Genomic DNA, 16,822 nt, shown 5'->3' on the forward strand with positions numbered 1-16,822 from the left:
TTATGGTTTAAATGGAGAGACATGTGCTTAAGTACACAATTACAATACATTGTGACATGTGCTGTAATTTGGTACAATGAGAGCTTTGGGGTGAGTCTGGCTAAAGAAATCAGGTCGGGCTTTATAGGTGATGCTACACTTAAATTCCAGAGAAGGAACAAGAATTTCTCAGATAGGTAAGTGGCAGCAGGGAGAGAAATATCTTCTAGGCAGATCAAACAGGAGTATAAAAACATGGCAATATGAGAGAGTATGAAATTTGCCTTTGATATTTCTAGAGCAAAGGTGTGTGCATGTGTGCAAGTCATGCACATGTATGTGTGTGTGAGTGTGAGACAGTCATGAAGTGTAGGTGGGTGAGGAGTTCTAGGAAATAAGGTTGGGAGGGTGGTTTAAGGTTTTAACATGAAGGGTTGATGTGAAATGTTAATGAGTTTTGCTCTTTTCTCTATATAGTTTTGAATAGCTGCATGGTCAGATTTTCTTTTTGGAAAGATCATCTTGGTTGCAGTGTGGATGGTGAATTAAAGGTAGTCGAGTCTAGAAGTAGAAATTCCAGCAAGAAGGCTACTGTAGTAGTTCATGTGAGAGATGATGAGGGCTGGTGTGGTAGAAACCGCGGTGTGCTGCCAAGATCTCCTTTCACCAAGTGGCAGTGACTGTGGATGCTGGTAACTCACAGCTGCCCCTTTCTCCAGAGACTCGTCCACCACTGACTGCAGCTACCTTACCCAGAAAACAGTCTGTGATGCCCCCCTGCCAACAACTGCCCTTGGTCAATGACTGCTAGGGGGGGTACAAGAGATTGGCCCTCTTGCCTTAATTCTGCTGTGTGATTAATGCTTCAAGTCCTTAACTGGGGATCAGGCCAGGCTATACTTTACCTGAGACTACGTGATTATTAGGTTCTTTTCCTTTCCCTAGTTGCTTCTCTCCTTCCCTTATAGGTTTTTCTTAAAACTCATTCCCTCAAGAGATCAAGTACACCCCAAATCCTCTTTTGGACTCTTCTTCTAGGGAACCAGACCTAAGACAGCAAGCATTAACTGTTTATAAGGATGGAGATGCCTGATATACTGAACCAAGTAGAATTAGCATGATTGACCACTAATTAGATGAATGAGAAGGAAACGTGAGGGGAGGAAAAGATCTGGAATGTTCTCTAATTCTGGCTTGAGTCTAAGGGGGTACTATTCATTCACCAAAATATAGGGGAATAGTTCTGAGGTGGGTGAGGGTAGAGATAAATAATTCAGTTTTGGACAGGCTGGGTTAGAGATACTGTGGAACACCCAGGACATCCAGGCAGAGATAAAGAAGGCCATTGGAGTTTAGAGTTCAGAATAGGAAATTAGAGCTGGAGATGTAGATTTGGGAGTCAGCAAATAAATGACAGTCACAATAGAGGTATTATGTTCACTATCCTGAGTCCATACTGGGAAAGTTATAGGATGCTATCCGATTGAATTTCCAATTTAACATCAGGGAAGGCAATCTAGTTTTCCAATAGCGTCCTTTTGGTCCATTGTTAGAATTCCTAGCTGGATAATCTTGACCTGACTTTTTTTTTAAATTCTTTTGTTCCTATTGTGGCTCTGGGTCATCATTAGGGCCAAATGTGATAAAAGAATAATATAAAAATAACCCTTTTGTTCACTGTGAGTTATAGTCATATCACTGATGTGTATTATGCCCAAATGAACAAAATGCAGAGTGTTTCTTAGTCACTTTTTTCAGAGCCAGAATTAACTGTTTGCCCAAGTTTCTGTAATGGAGGCCATTAATACCCTGAATCTGAAGGAAGAACGATTTTCGCCAATCACTAGTAGACATTAAGCCTCAGTCTCTAACCTCTCTCCCCCAAAAGTAAAGAGACCTGAGGATACCTAACTCAACTTGTAGGATGGAGGCCCGCCAAAGAAATTACTTGGCAAAGGATGAACTGCATTGCAACAAAGCCTGAGGAGTGAGTTTCCCAACAGGGGCAGAGTTAAGTATGAAGCATTGGAGAAGACAGGAAAGAAACTAATTCACCTAACACATCTTCCAGAGTTCCTTACTGGTATAATTTGAGGTAGGAAAGGGAAAATACATTTTTTTTTAACTCACTTAGCCATTGCTGAAGGCTTCCCCACTGGCTACATAACATATTGACAGTTTTGTTGCTTTGTATTAATTGAACCACTATATGTTCCTCTGTATTTTCATTTCAGCATTCTCTAAAGGGCACCATCATTTTCTGGTCCTTAAGTGGAAATGGGTTCAGTGTTTAAAGTAGGCCACTGTGCCTAAGACCGATTCATTTCTGTACCATTCCTTATTCAGACTACCTTTTTATTGGCAAAACTAGCTGAGTTCCTGCTCTACAATTTACCAAGATCTTTATTAGAAAATGTTTAGTCTTGTTCACTGTATCCTAATAACGAAAACTTATTAAACAATAATATTGGAAACTATCCATGGATCTTACCTGAACTTATATTTGAAATGATAAATACCATATCAAATAAATTTTTAACATTTTTGTTCCTGGTCATTCTATACGTTATATGATGTACTGTGGTATGGTGAGTAATAGCACTTGTGGAGAAAAGCTCTGTTTCTGGAAATTTTGACAGTGAGCTGAGATTTATGTGGCTACTAGTCATTTGAAAAGTTAATGGGCAAGGTTTTTTCCCCTCCCCCCCACATTATTTGCATAGCTGCTATATATCTCCTTAAATATTAATACAGAAGCAAAAATACTGTCTATTTACAAGCCCCTAAGGAATATCCAGGCTCCTTTTGAGGACACCTGGCACTTTGACTCTTGTGACACATTCTCTTGAAATAAGCATAATACTACATACCACCCTAACTTTCTTCCCCATTTTAATAAGAGATCATTTAATAGTTTTTTCCTCTTAATATTTTACCAAGTTGCCTTTAAAGAATGATTTCAAAAGGATATCCATATACTGTATATACACATAATCAATCCACCTATCCTTCAATTCACCAAGCTCAGAGAACATAGCGCCAAAACGAAGAATCTCTTGGTCTTCTTTCCCATCCTCACCCTTCCTCCTTCATGTCTTCTAAATCGGACTCAGGAAGAGGTAAGCCTCAAAACCTAGGGTCCCAAAGGCAGTTGTTACGGTTTGGTTTAGTGGAATCCAACCACCTGGTTCTAATCCTAACTGCCACTTAATAGCTGCAGTAATAGCTGATCTTGAGGAAAATACTTAAGTTCTCTGTAACTTAGTTTCCTCATGTAAAACGAGGATAATATATGTCTACCTTACAGAGAAATAAGCTAATTCTTACAAAGCATCTGAGAATAATAGCTGTCGCACAATAAGTTTGGAGTATTAGCCACTATTAGTACTATCATGGAGCTCAGTCTATGGCTACGAATGAGTTTGTTGGACTTCAGAAATCTGGCCAACACACAATGAACAAGGAGGAAGTTTGGAGAGGAAGGGCCGGCTTTCGAATTGGGTCTCCTATTTAAAGCACATCTGGGTGCAGTCAAGAAACAGGGCAGAGCCTAGAAACGCCGCCTGCAAAACCGACTGAAAAGTTGGAGGAAGTACAGCGAAACCGCGCACAATCCCAGCAAGAACGAGACAAACCCCTTGCCGCCAGACTTGCTTGCAGAAGCGGTGCCCAGCGGTGGCGGAAGTGGTCCGACATGCCCAGGTTGGTAGGGGAGAGGTCCCAGTCCTGGGAGGTGCACCATGGGGACCAATCGCTCTCGAGCTCCGCCTTCAGGTGGGCGGGAGAATCTGGACGTCACGCACCCTGGGCGGGGCCTTTGCACCTTCAATCCTGCTTGGGTAGGCGAGCCACCGTCAGCTAGACGAGGGTGAGTGGGAAAGGGCGTGAACCGGGCGGGGGTAGAAACGGGAAAGAGGTGAATTATAAACGTCGGAGATGAGAGATAGGAAGCAATGGGGAAGAAAGGGTGGGAGCTTGAGAGGGCCTGCAGAAATGGGGACAGGGAGAGATGTGAGGGGAGCGGCGCGGTGAGAGGACTTAAGGAGAGTGCAAGAGGGACACTGAATGGGTAAAGGGAAGAATGGGATAACCCACCCGAGTATGGGATGGCCTAGGGGTTCAATCCGAGTGGGGCAGTAAAGCAAAGACTGGGAGTGTGTTGGGAGTCCGCTATCGCCTGGGCCCTTCTGATCACCGAGTTAGCCGCTCCTTTTGCATCAAACTGACGCGTGCAAATTATTTTGAGTGCCGAGGTGAGATCTGGTCCTTGAAGAGGTGACTGATACAGGGAGTTTTCCTTAGCCCCACTGAGTGAGACTGTCATTCTTCTCAAAGGACGGGGTCTAGACAACCAGATCAGCAGATTCATCCTCTAAATTACTGCAAGATCACCTGCACATCCTCCGGTTTTGAGAAGGGCATCTCTCATCTTACTTCTGCCTTTACAGGGTACCTGGCACCTTGACTCCTGTGACACATTTTCTTGATGTGAACTCCCTGAAGACAGTTTCTACTGAATTTTCTGCCTTTCTGATAACATTTCTTTCATTGAGTTTCATGTTAGACTATTTTCTCTAGTAGTACCTCCTTCCATCCCACCTCCACCTAAAAAGCCTATCCTTGATCTCTCAACTTGTAGACTGGTAAAGCAGGAATGGGGCTTTTGGGATAATCTAGTAGGGACCCCTCATTTTTAGGTAAAAAAACCCTGAGACTCATAAAGTGAGTGAAAGTCACATGTATTGAGACCTTAGTAAGTACCAGATACAGTGCATGTCTTATATGTTCTTCAAAAACCAAGGCTGTAGGTGCTTTTCCCCTTTTTACAAATGAAAAAATAGGCTAAGAATGATTAACCTTCTAATATGTGCTAGAGCTGTGATTTGATCCCAGGAAATCTGACTTTAAACCCATCTGCTTAACTAATTGAGTAAAAAGAAATACTAAATAGTGGTAGGACTGTGTGATTCCAATTCAGTTGAATGCTTTTTTTTCCTTCAACCACAACACAGTTTACATTTAAGTCTAACACTCTTTATATTTTTTGTAAGTTCAGTTATCTGTACTGTATGTGAATGGCATATAAATCTACTTCACTACCTTGAGTTCATTCCCTCAGATTGGTTCTATAAAACACTTCAGTTTCAAGAAAAATTTATATTCTGGGGTCCCTGCTAAGTTAGGGAATGCTTACTTTACAGCTCTGACTGTAGTAGTGGATTTTGCCACGGCTACTGTGGAATAGGCAATTAGGCAGGGGTGGGAGGAATTTGAAAAATACAGCCGGAAATTACTGGAATGACACTTGTTAGCACTTCAGGACTTACTCTGTTGCCTTCCCCTCAGCTCAAGGCCTCCAAGTTTTAGGAATGGCTTGCGCAAGCTCTAAATCTATAAATAATCATCTTATACTATAGGTACTAACTTCTGCTTACTAATATGAGGCTGGAGCTAGTCATCTTCCTATCACCATTTTTCCTGCATGTGCAACTCCTGACATAACGAGCAGTGCCATAATTTCAGGCATCCTTATCACATAGAATTTGTCTTTTCCACACGATTCATTGCCTTTTTTTTTTTTTAGACTTTATTTGTTTGAGAGAGAGTGAGAGAGCAGGAGGGGAGGGTGAGGGGTGGGGGGAGGCAGAGGGAGAGGAAGAAGCAGACTCCCCACTGAGCAGGGAACCAGACAAGACAATGCTGGGCCGGATGTGGGGCATGATCCCAGGACCCTGGGATCATGATCTGAGCCAAAGGCAGACGCTTAACTGAGCCACCCAGGCACCCCTATTCATTGCCTCAAAAAATAATTTACCATTTTTTCCTTTTTTTCAAAGATTTTATTTTATTTTTATTTTATTTATTTATTTTTTATTTTTAAAGAGATCAAGAGAGAGAGCGAGCATAAGCAGGGGGAGCAGCAGGCAGAGAGAGAGGGAGATGCAGACTCTCCACTGAGCAGGGAGCCTGACACAGAGTGCTATCCCAGGACCCTGAGATCATGGCCTGAGCCAAAGGCAGACACTTAACCAACAGAGCCACCCAGGCACCCCTCAAAGATTTTATTTTTAAGTAATCTTTACACCCAACATGGGGCTAGAACTTAACAACCCTGAGATCAAGAGTCACATGTTCTACCGACTGAGCCAGCCAGGTGCCCCAATTTATCATTTTTTCTTCTATTTATAATTAGTTTATATTTCCAAGAGCAACCCTCAGTCCCCTCATACTGTATTTTAATCCCCAGAAATTGGCATGATATATGTATCTATATTATATATATATTTGTTTTGAATTATATAATGCTTGAATTAATGTTTATTGTAAAAAATTAAAATGACAAGTATATGGAGTAAATGATAAAATCCTCTTTTTTTTTTTAAAGATTTTATTTATTTATTTATTTGAGAGAGAGAGAGAATGGGAGATAGAGAGCACGAGAGGGAAGATCGTCAGAGGGAGAAGCAGACTCCCTGCTGAGCAGGGAGCCCGATGCGGGACGCGGGACTCGATCCCGGGACTCCAGGATCATGACCTGAGCCGAAGGCAGTCGCCTAACCAACTGAGCCACCCAGGCGCCCCGATAAAATCCTCTTTTACCCTATTCCTGCAGTCCCACTAATTTTCCTGAAATAATCACTGTTAATAATTTGGTATATTCCATGTCATCTATATATTTACATAAATGTGTATGCATGCACACACACACACAGTTTTTTAAAAATGTAAATGAGATGTATCAGCTACAGTCTCAGTCAGGAGACAGAAACCACATGTTAAATAGAGAAAGTTTAATATAAAGAATTATTAACTAGTAATGGAATTAACTATGAAGGGGGTAAAAAGAATTCTAAAACAATACAATAGCCGATTTAGGGAGCAGCCACTATGTCTAAGGTTGAGGCAAAGGGCTCAAGGAAGGAACAAATTTGGAAGAGGCCTCTTTTCTCCAAGACTGATGATTGGACTTTATGGGAGAGCGTATGACAGATGATGTCACTGGATGATGAAGTTTGATGAATTGCTGCCACTTGGGACTGGCATGCAGGAAACTGCAGGCTGGACTGCTGAGTTGGGAGTGCTGAGAAACTCACTTGGAAACTACTGAGGTTCTGGAAGGCCGCTCACAAGGATGCTGGCAGAATTAAATGGAAAGACACAGGGATGCTGTTGAAACTCACTGGGAAGCTGCCTGGCTGGGGTGCTCTTGAACCTCAGTGGTAGGCAAGCATCACTGGGTATTTCCCCAATACAAAGAAAAAAAATGAGGATAGCACCTAAGAACCAGGAAGAGACTCCCCCTTCCTCCTGCAGTATCCCTCTAGCACCCCCTACTGATAGAGCTTAAAATTGTATCAGCTGACAAAGGAAAATATCTAGTATCACAAAACAGGGCTATGAAGGATAGAGTTGGAGCTGAGGGGCAATAAATCAGTAACTGGCACAGATACACAACTAACTTTTTTTTACTTCTTAGAGAATTTTCCATATTGATACATATAGATCTTATTCTTTCTGATGATTGCCGAATTCCACGTGTTCTTCACTGGTGGACATTAGGTTATTTCCAGTTTTTCACTGCTAAATGGTGAATATCCTTATACATATCACTTTGTATGTATGGCAGCTATATCTTTCAGATTGATTTCTAGGAGTGAGGTTGCTGGGTCACAAGATATACATGTTTTAAACTTTGGTAGGTATGATTTTCTTATGTGGGATAATGATGGTTTAGTCAAATTTTCACCAAAATGGATATTATAAACCCTTTCCTTTTTTGCCAATCTGATGGGCAGAAAATGATACTGTAATTTTAATTTGTATCTTCTTGATTCTTAATGAAACTAAGCATATTTCATATGTTTTTAGCCATTTGTTTTTCTGTCATTCTGTAAATGTTTTTTTTAATTACAAAAGTAATTTTTGTAATAATTCAGTGTCAAAGCGCATAAAGGAAAAATGATGGTGGTTAACACATAATGAACACCAGTTTTGTGCCAGGCACTGTTCTAAGGGCTTTACTTAATGTTAACTTAAGCAGTCTCCCAGCCATTACCAACTGAGGTAACTGCTGTTTATAGTTGGGTGTGCAGTCTTCTAGATTTTTTCTAGGCTAACACAAATATTTATAGAATTTTGTTCTTTGAGGCTTTTTGTTTTCTTTGGTTTCACAAAAATGGAGACCCTTTCCCATATCTTGCTCTACAATATGCTTCCCATTCACCCCCCCTTAGTTATGTTTTGGACCTCTTTCTAAACCAATGTATAAAAATCTACCTCACCCTTTTTAATGTCTCCATAAAATTTCATACCATACTAGTGAATATTTACTTTGAATCAGTTATTTTGCTAAGATAATGCTGCAATGAACATTTGTAAGCATACCTTTATACACTCATTAATTTAACCTTTCAACCTTTTCTGAGAATAAAATGTCAGATTACTGCTGGGGTGCCTGGGTGGCTCATTTGGTTAAGCATACAGCTCTTTTTTTTTTTTTTTAAAGATTTTTATTTATTTATCTGACAGAGAGAGACACAGTGAGAGGAGGAACACAAGCAGGGAGAGTGGCAGAGGGAGAAGCAGGCTTCCTGCCGAGCAAGGAGCCCGATGTGGGGCTCCATCCCAGGACCCTGGGATCATGACCTGAGCCGAAGGCAGACGCTTAACGACTGAGCCACCCAGGCACCCCAAGCATATAGCTCTTGATTTTGCCTCAGGTTATGATCTCAGGGTCCTGAGATCAATCCCCACATTGGGCTCTGCTTTCAGCATGGAATCTGCTTGAGATTCTCTCCCTCTCCCTCTGCCCCTCCCCCTGCTAGTGCATACGTGCACTTTCTCTCTCTGTGTAAAATAAAATAAATCTTTAAAAAAAGGTTAGATTATTGCTTCATAAATCCTCAGATTTTCCTGTCTGTTGTTCAACTCATAGGGCTTGAAAGCACGTATACTACAGTATATGTACATACTGTATTACTGTATACACAAATGTATAGTTGTAATACAATTCAGCTTTCCTCTCAAATTACTTAGATTAGGGGTACCTCGGTGGCTCAGTTGGGGTGCCTCGGTGGCTCAGTTGGTTAAGTGTCTGCCTTTGGCTCAGGTCATGATCCCAGGGTCCTGGGATCGAGCCCCGTGTCAGGCTCCTTGCTCAGCGGGGAGCCTGCTTCTCCCTCTCCCTCTGCTGCTCCCCCTGTTTGTGCTCTCCCTCTCTCTGTCAAATAAATAAATAAAATCTTTAAAAAAATTACTTAGATTAGTGTAGGTCTTAAAGCTTTACTAGTCTCTGTTAGGTATTCATGATCTTCCTATCTTACATTATATCTCTGTAAATCTTAGTCCTTACTGCAATGGTTTTTCTTTTCTAGTCTACTCTGTAACCACTTTCAAACCAATCTGAGCTATCTCTTTCAAATTTCCTAGGTTCTCAGAAAAGCAGAGTTCTTCCCTGTCTCTATTCCACTTAGTTTTTTTATTGCCCTTTAGAATCTTAGTGAACTTAAAGTGATAAGCACGTCTCACCTGTCCAACCAGCATTCCCAGAGCTCTGCTAATTAGAAAATTATTTCATTTGCTTTTTTTCTGATTATGTACATTCTGCCCCCTTTTTTTGAGCTAAGAATGTTCACATCCGTCATTGCTTCAAGCAGAAATTCTCTGTTTTATGCCTCCTTGTTTTGTTTTTGCTTTGTATTTGTATTTGTTTCACTATTTTTTGTTTGTTTTTCTGTCTTACTCCTAAGGCTTTGCTGTTGGGTCCTTCAGCATCTCCTCTACTTTTTAAAAATTGAGGTGAGATTCACATAACATAAAATTAACCATTTTAAAGTATACAATTCAGTGACATTTAGAACATTCATGATGTTAAATCACCACCTCTATCAAGTTCTAAAACATTTTCATTACCCGCAAAGAAAACCCTGTACCCATTGTCACTCCTCACTTTTCCCTCCCTCAAGTCCCTGGCTACTACCAGTCGCTTTCTGTCTCTATAGATTTACCTATTCTGGATATTTCATGTAAGTAAAATCATATAATAAGTGGCCTTTTGGGTCTGGTTTCTCCACTAAGCCTAGTGTTTTTGAGGTTCCTCCGCGTTGTAGCATGTATCAATGCTTCATTCCTTCTATGGCTGAATAGAATTCCATCGTATGTGTATACCACAATTTGTTTATCCATTCATCTATTAAAGGACATTTGGACTGATTCTACCTTCTGGCTATTGTGAGTAATGCTGGTATGAATATATGCATGTACGTGTACTTGTTTGAGTCCCTGTTTTCAATTCCCCTGCCTATATACCTAAGAATGGGATTGCTGGGTCGTATGGTAAGTCTATGCTGAACTTTTTGAGGAACCATCAAACTGTTTTTCATAGCAGTTGCCCTATGTTACATTTTCACCAGCAGTATACATTTTCTCCCTATTCTCATCAGAATTTATTTTCCATTTTAAAAATAGTCATACTAGTGGGTTAGAGTGGTATCTCATTGTGGTTTTCATTTGCATTTCCCTAATGACCAGTGATGTTGAGCATCTTTTCCTGTGCTTGTTGGCCATTGACATAACTTCTCTGAAGAAATGTCTATTCAAGTTCTTTGCACATTTTTACTTTGGGTTGCTTATCTTTTTGTGGTTGAGTTGTAACTCATATATTCTGAACACTAGACCTTTTATCAGATACATCAAATTTTTTTCTCCTATTCTGTGGGTCATCTTTTCATTTTCTTTTTCCTTTCTTTCCTCCTCCTCCTTTTTTTATTTTTGTGAGGAGGTAAATCATACATTTTGCAATGAAATCCCAAAGGAGACCTCATGTCCCCCTGGGACACAGTGCCCCCAAAGTAGGTCCTTTAGGCACAAGGCAGGCCTGGTTCTTTAGCTCTATTAGGGCCTATCTTTTCATTTTCTTGATAATGTCCTTTGATGCACAAAAGATTTTAATTTTGATGAAGTCTCATTTATCTTTTTGTTGTTGTTATTGCTTGTGCTTTTGATGTCGTATCTAAAAGTCCATTCAGAATCCAAAGTCATGAAGATTTACCCATAAGTTTTTTTCTAAGAGTTTTCTAGTTTTAGCTTTTATATTTAGGTTGTTGATCCATTTTGAGTTAATTTTTGTGTATTGTATGAGATCGGAGTATGGATGTCCAGTTGTGCCAGCATCATTTATTGAAGAAACTATTCTTTCCTCATTGAATGGTCTCGGCATCCTTGTTGAAAATCAATTGGCCAGAGATGTATGGATTTATTTCTGGATTCTCAGGTCTATTTCATTGGTCTATATGTTTATCCTTATGCCAGTACCACACAGATTTTAAACTACTGTAGCCATGTTGTAAGTTTTGAAATTGGGAAGGGAGTCCTCCAACTTTGTTCTTCTTTCTCGGTATTGTTTTGTCTAATCAAGGCCCCTTACAATTCCCTACGAATTTTAGAAGATTGACTTTTCCGTTTCTATAAAAAACCTTCTGTTTGTTTTTTGTTTTTTGGGTTTGTGTGCGTGTGTGTGTGTGTGTGTGTGTGTGTCGTCTCTTCCTCTTTCAGTTTATCCTTCCAGCTGATACCACAGTTTTCTATATCCTGCCTTTCACTGCCTTTCTCATACCATCTCACTGCCTGAAGCCTGATGGTAGGTTCCTGTTGCACTCTGGATCAAGAATGAGCTTGCTGCAGGCTCCCTCAACTTCTTTTTTGTTCCACCCCTGCTGCTCTTAAAATGTATACATAAAGTTTTAGGTTCAGTTATTAAAAAGTGTTTTCTTCTGCTCTGTATCAAGATGTACATTTCTATCATATAGATAGTTCTTCAAATTTTGTCTCTTCCTTGAAGTTTCCCCAGATTGATTACTGAAAAAAAAATCAATTACCTCTTTTCTCCTAATGCATTTGGATATGAGATTCCTGAGTTGTACTTGCTTCAATATCATTCCCAACTATGTTATTCTTGCTTTAATGAAAATGCACTTAAAATAACAATTTAGAATTAGAGGGGGCCTTATGAATATAATGCAGACTCCTACTTAAATATGATCCAATGGACACATTCATATATCTCTGCTGCTTATCTGAAGTCCTCTTAAAAGACAATAAGCTCAAAATGCATAATTTTGTGGTGAGCTATGGGAAGTTGTAAAGCAGGTGCAAGTGTGGGAACTGACTTTGTGGACTAATAGCTAACTAAGCTATTAGTAAGGGAAACCAGAGCAAGCCAATTCTCAGGACCCCTGGAAAGCTTAGGCCCAGAAGGTACTAGATATCTCTGGAAGGGGGAGTGTGTGTGAAAAAAAATATGAGGCATAGCCGAAGACAGAGATACTCTACTGAAAATGGGAATTACATGAAAGTCAATATTAGATGGCAAGACCTATCAGCCCCCTCTTCCAACTCAGCTCTCAGAGTGCCAGCAACCAGACTTACTCCATTCCCTCCTCCATCCACAGGTGATTGGATAATTCCTCACTGGGAAAACTTTCCAGCCCAAGAGGGGCAAAATCCTGCACTCCTGAAAAGATCATCCTCCACTGAGCAGCCCAACGTCCTACCCTGCCTCACCCCTACGATTGGCCTTACTCTCCTAAAAAGACAGCCAAGGCTTGCCCTCAGACAATCAAGGAAAGCCTCCGGTATGAGAGAGACCAAAATTAACAAAAAGGAACTCAGAAAATAGAGGCTATGAAGTTGGTAGGAAAACTTGCTTCAAAAGGAAAGGAAAGAACACATTCAAAAGGAACATTCGGAAGAAAAAAAGTTGATTGTAAGTTGAAAATAGTACAGTAGAAGTGAAAAATTCAACAAAAAGAAAGGAAAATAAGGTGAGAAAATCCCTGAGAACTGAAACCGGCTATACTCACACAAATTCTATTTCAGTCTTGTCGCCAATATAACTTTACTCTTACAGGGAACTCTTTCACAGGGCAATGAAGATAAAAATAACTTTGCTCTGGGAGTTTCCTTCCCCGGGAAGACCATTTAAATGAATATCAAGGGGCGCCTAGGTGGCTCAGTCGTTAAGCGTCTGCCTTCAGCTCAGGTCATGATCCTGGAGTCCTGGGATGGAGCCCCGCATCGGGTTCCCTGCTCAGTGGGAAGCCTGCTTCTCCCTCTCCCACTCCCCCTGCTTGTGTTCCCTCTCTCGCTGTGTCTCTCTCTGTCAAATAAATAAATAAAATCCTTAAAAAAAAAAAAAAAGATTAAGGCAAAGGGGAACGTTCTTGGTTGCCTGCAGATTAAGATTATTGCCACCAGATGGCAGTATTGCCTCAAGGCTCTGTTTCTAAGATGGTGTTTTTCTTTTAAAATTTCTCCGCTTCTTTCCAAAGCTTTAAAGAAGAGGTAGGCTCGGATTGGATTATTTCCATTTAGTCATGCTCTATCAGAGCTCTCACTCCTGATTTCTTCGTAAAAGGCTCTGCTGAAAGGTCACCATACAATCTGCCTGAAAGAAGAAAAAAGACTCAATTATCTTTGAGGAACTGGTTCATGAGGCCCCAAGGGGAAAAAAGACTTTTAAGAGAATGGACTCTGAGCTATAACTGTCTGTTTTACAGAGGAGGACTCCTATTGTGCAGGGATTCTACAAAGCATTCATGCATTCATTCTCTCAAGTTTTACTGATGCCTACTATATGCTAGGCATTAGCAATAACCCAGGGGAAAAAAATCAGACATGATCTTTGTCTTCAAGGAGCTTACATTCTGAGGGGAGAAATATCCAAAAAAAAAAAAAAAAAAAAAAAAAAGTTAAGTTAAATCACATATCTATCTGAGGAATTTGATAGAGGTCAGGGTGAAAGTAAGCAGACCAGTTGTGTGGGTGGGAGATACAGATGACTTGGATTAGGGTAGTGTTAGGGGAAAGAGAAGTAGATGAATTCAAGATGGATTGGCAGTAGAATTGACAGGGCTTGGTCATTGGATGTGGGAGGTCAGAGAGCAAATGCATAAACATCTCTGGGTTGAGCAAGTGCCTGGGTGCATGGGTTGGCATTTTCTCAGGTGGAGAAGACATGGGGAAAGAGAGGTTTTGGAGGATAGGATGGTAGATAAGAATCAAGATTTCAGTGAAAAATGTTTTGTTTAGAAGATTTTATTTATTTATTTGACAGAGAGAGAGAGTGAGAGAACAAGCAGGGGGAGCAGCAGAGGGAAAGAGAGAAGCAGGCTCTCCACTGAGCAGGGAGCCGGACTTGGGGATTGAACCAAGAACCCTGGGATCATGACCTGAGCCAAAGGCAGACACTTAACCGACGGAGCCACCAGGCGCCCTCAGTGAAAAACGTTAATTAAATTACTCCTCCCCAGGCATTTGGAATCCGGTGGAAATCACTTAACCAGGCTAGGATGGAATTTGCACCAGTGTACTGCCCAATAGAATGGTTTAGACTGGCATATTTGGTTTAAATTAGCTTACAGTTGGCATTCATTTAGTTAAAAATTGCTGTTAACTCACTCCTGAGCAATAGCAAAATCTGCTTAAATTTTCAGTGTTTTTTTCTCAGCTGGGCATTTGAGAGTTAAAGAGAACAGGACAGGGGTTCCTGGCTGGCTCAGTCAGTAGAACATGTAACCCTTGATCTTGGGGTTGTGAGTTTGAGCCCCATGTTGGGTGTAGAGATTATTTAGACATAAAAATCTTAAAAAAAAAAAAAACAGAACAGAGCACCTTTTACATTTTATTTTTTGTACTCTTTCAGAAGGAGGACACAATCTTAAAGAAGCTTCTAAAAATGCAAGACCACTCATTTTGATGGATCTTCTCAAGTTGCTATGTACAGGTCAGATCCTGAGTGTGATTCTGAGATGACATAGATGAAACAGAGACCATGTTTTGTCCCCAACATAGTGCCTGATACATAGGTACTCAATAAATATGTATTGAAATGAGTCCACTCCATCTGGATCGTTTTCCAGGCTTCAGCCCTCAGTTGAACTCTCCATAGGACCTGAAATACCTCATATTACCTATTTCCCAAAAAGTTGTTACATAGCCCATGGGCTGGGTACTCCCAGCCTCTCCAGACTCATCATGGCTTGGGACCGTATCACCCGGTGTGTTAGAAAAAGGCATGTGCCCCACTGCACAGGAATATTTTGCCCTCATTAACACAGTGTTAAGGCAAAGTTTAAAATCAACTCAGCCCTCAATATCAATGTTTTCTTTTGTACCCCACAGGTTGAGTATTCTGTACTGTGCTTATAATCAAGTTATCCCACTCACCTTCTTTGATTCACTCTTTGCATTTTCTCTGCACCTGTTTGCTTGCACCTTTGGACTGTGCTTTTTTGAAGATAAGAATTCTACCTTTTTAAACTTTTATACAGTGTAGAACAGTGCTATTTTACAGCTTTGGTAATGCTACATATAAAGGAATGGCTTAGGAGAGCTTTAGCTCTCCCCTACCAGTTTTCACAAACCCCACAACCCTCCTTCCGAATCACAGTTATTATATAAAAAGAAAAGTTTATGAATTACAAATAAAAGCCTCTTTAGAAAACACATTATTTTTATCATTGCATAGTGTGCAATCTAAGTAAAAACAGCATGCTGCCTATGCAGAAGTAACATGAAGTGAAGACAAGTCCCGTAGCTTCCCCTCCCCATCTGATTGCTACTCCTAAGCATTTCTCAGGGAAAGAAATCTGACAATCCCAATGCTCAAGAGATTGGTAACAGTTGTTGTTTAAGAATGAGCGCCCCCCCCCCAAAAAAAAAGATTGGACGCCATCCTTTGCCAGCCTTTGGCTGGCAAAGGTTGTGGCATTCCCCTGAGAGCTGAGTCTCTCATTCCTTGTCTTTCCTTCTCCCGTTAGGTTATATTGTCTTGTGCTTTGGCCTGTATTCTGGATTTGCAGAGGACTCTGTTCTTATTTATCTTTTACATGTGTGATTCTGATCCAAACCTTGTTAGGTAGTAAATTCTTTGGGAAGTGATATGTCTAAAGTACTATGAAAAGTCCCCCTTGAACATTTTGTCTGAAATGGTAGGTAAGGAAAAAGTCAGGCTGCCATCTGGAAGTGAGACTCTGTTGCAAGTTCTTTCAAAGCAGTGCAGATATGGGATATTTAAACTAAAATTCTAGGAAGTTTTTTATGCAGCAAGTTTTGGTCCAAAGCATTTGGGGAGGGTAGTTTGGAAACATCATAGCACATTTACATGTCAATCTAAATAATAAAATGTGGAGAATAGTTTTGCTATATATTACTTTCCCTCAGTTCAGAAGACTTTCCTAGGGGTGCCTAGGTGGCTCAGTCGGTTGAATGTCTGACTCTTGGTTTCGGCTCAGGTCATGATCTTGGGGTCGTGGGATGGAGCCCCACATTGGGCTCCCCATTCAGTGGGAGTCTGCTTGAGGTTCTCTCTCTCCCTCTGCCCCTTCTCCCCCTCCCCCACTCTCATTTTCTCTCTCTCCCAAATAAATAATTAACTCTTAACCAAAACAAAACAAAACAAAAGACTCTTCCTAGTCCCAAGTTTTTCTCATAAAAATGATTACTGCTTGGGGCACCTGGGTGGCCCAGTCAGTTGGGTGACCCAATTCTTTTTTTTTTTTTAAACTTTTTATTTATTTATTCATGAGAGACAGAGAGAGAGAGAGAGAGGCAGAGGGAGAAGCAGGCTCCCAAGGAGCAGGGAGCCTGATGCGGGACTCGATCCCAGGACCCTGGGATCATGACCTGAGCCGAAGGCAGACGCTTACCCATCTGAGCCACCCAGGCGCCCGGGTGACCCAATTCTTGATTTCAGCTCAGGGCCTGATCTCAGAGTTGTGAGTTTGAGCCCTGCAATGGGCTCTGCACTGGAAGTGGAGCCTATTTAATTAAAAAAAAAAAAAAA

The 16,822-nt window shown here is 40.9% G+C and overlaps 1 long non-coding RNA gene across 1 annotated transcript; it reads left to right on the forward strand.

Moving 5' to 3' along the window:
• Positions 1–3,794: 3,794 nt before the first annotated feature.
• On the forward strand, positions 3,795–15,474 carry LOC148163938 (uncharacterized). Its single transcript, XR_015768639.1, has 3 exons — positions 3,795–3,847; positions 12,429–12,800; positions 14,681–15,474. It is a non-coding gene; the product is annotated as an uncharacterized LOC148163938 (long non-coding RNA).
• The last annotated feature ends 1,348 nt before the right edge of the window (positions 15,475–16,822 follow it).

This window comes from Eumetopias jubatus, unplaced genomic scaffold (genome assembly GCF_037043125.1).
Source record: "Eumetopias jubatus isolate StellerSeaLion01/CBP00866 unplaced genomic scaffold, mEumJub1_p1.0 scaffold_7, whole genome shotgun sequence".
Classification (NCBI taxonomy): Eukaryota; Metazoa; Chordata; class Mammalia; order Carnivora; family Otariidae; genus Eumetopias; species Eumetopias jubatus.